General features: G+C 40.7%; 1 pseudogene; it reads right to left on the reverse strand.

The window, feature by feature from the left end:
* Positions 1–327: 327 nt before the first annotated feature.
* Positions 328–2,112, reverse strand: part of LOC100947308 — a 3,167-nt pseudogene continuing 1,382 nt past the window's right edge.

Genomic DNA, 2,112 nt, shown 5'->3' on the forward strand with positions numbered 1-2,112 from the left:
AAAATCTCTTGGACTTAAAAATAGATACAACATATAAATTTGTAAAGTATTAGCATTCATAAACTGTGTATCATTCAGCTTATTTAAGAAATGGCACGACAAACCAGCTTCAGAAATATCATAATTCTATCAAGCATAGATTTGTAAAAAATTTCACTTTAGATATGAGGTAATATGTTTCCTTTACATCCTGTCCTTACTTATCAGGTAGTAAAAATTTGACTCCTTTAGGACAGAAAGCCAAGCATGTCCTCTCCTTCATTTAAAAAAATTAAAAAAATCATTGCATCTTCTTAATGATTCATAAGTGGCTACTATATCCTCCTTTTATTCTACTGTATTTAAAAATTGTTTTTGAAGTTTCAATTTAAAGTCCTCCCTGATTTTTTCCAGCAACTCTGGTTTAAAAATAACATCCAGTGTAGTCATTGCAAGAGCTTTGGCTGTATGCAAAGTGTAGAACTGAGCTTTTTGAGATCCTGCAGCCTCAGTGTATTGCTCAGTATGATTCAAGGCTTTAGACCCAATGTAAAAATACGGATGAATTCCAGGAAACACAAAGTCACATTTCCAAAATCAGTAGATCCTGAAGGGCCACTCAACATTGTATCTTCTGAAATGAATTATATTCCCAGCTTTTCTCCATTTTCCATATAAGCTTTCCACAGGCTCTTATTGGGAAGGACATTATAATAATCATATGCTCCACCTTTAATTTCCACTGTGCACCCTGTGGCCAAAGCTGCAGCTCTGAAGCAATCTTCTGCCTTTTTGTTCAAAACTTGAAGCTCTTTCATTGAGGGGGCATGGAAGTAATAGATTAATTCAAAATAAGAGGGAATGATATTGGGTTTTGTACCACCATTTTTTATTACACCATGAACTCTTCAGGTGGGTTTCATCTGCTGTCTTAACATGGATAGATTGCTGTAGGCCAGGATGGCAGCATCTAACACATTTACTCCCTCCCAGAGATAAGCAGCAACATGAGATGCTTTTCCATAGTATTTCACAGTCACACTGAACACAACCTAGAAATACTGCTGGGTTGTTCCACCACCAATCTGTGGTACCCAGCTACCTCAGAGAACATACAGGTTTCTGGATGCAGTTGTGCAGTGGCTCCTTATGCCCATAACTATGGTCAAAATTTCTTATGTAAAGAATTCAAATCATGGGTGGCACCTGTGGCTCAAAGGAGTAGGGTGCCGGCCCCATATACCGGAGATGGCAGGTTCAAACCCAGTCCCAGCCAAAAATCATGTTCAATTATATCTGGTAGATAAGCAGCATTCTCTTGGGATGGATGGGGCCATAAAAACAATGTCAAAAATTTTAAAATCCCCTGCTTCAATTAGATCAATTTTGGCACTACCGTCTTCTTCTGCAGGGGTTCCGAGGACGATTATAGCATAGAAGAATTCCAAATGGCTGTGTTCCTCAAATCCAATTCTATCTGATTTCAAAGCTCGTCTAATTTTCTCTTTGCTGTTGGAACTTTAGTGATTCCTTAGCACTTTGCACTAAGGTTCTCAACCCTAATCCTGGAGAAAGGGATAGATCAGAAAGATGGTATTTATTTATTTGGATGATGTCAGGAGCTCTCTTTGTAGAAAGTGGAGTAAAGGAGGGGCAATATGGCCAACTGGAGCCAGCTTTCAACAGAAGCTCCTGTCCAGAGGGAAGAATATGACCAGAAAGTACTCAATAAAGTTGAAGACTGGGAACTGAGCTGAGGGAGAAGAGTGATAACTGTACATCACCTCTGCTGAGGCAAGTTCTGACTCCAAGAAAGCAAATTTCAGGTTTTCTACAGGTGAGTGGTGCACTGAGGACCTCTTGTCTCATCCCATGGGAGAGAGTTGCAGGAAATGGGAACTACTTCTCCAGAGGGACCCTGCTGTGACCCTGACCACTCTCTTGCCAGGCATGAAAGTTGAACTAATGTTTTCCCTGCCATTTTGAACTTCCAGTTCACCCTTCCCTGCTTGCCTGACAGTGCAGAAGCCTAACCCCTGAAGAGACCAGAATGTCTGCAGTTCATTGCCAGGTCTGGGCACTGTAAGGGCCATGGTAGAAAAGCTGCACTGTAACAGTGAGCCCAGCAGTCGT

The sequence above is a fragment of the Otolemur garnettii genome, unplaced genomic scaffold (genome assembly GCF_000181295.1).
Source record: "Otolemur garnettii isolate 467f Iridium unplaced genomic scaffold, OtoGar3 scaffold00014, whole genome shotgun sequence".
Lineage (NCBI taxonomy): Eukaryota > Metazoa > Chordata > Mammalia > Primates > Galagidae > Otolemur > Otolemur garnettii.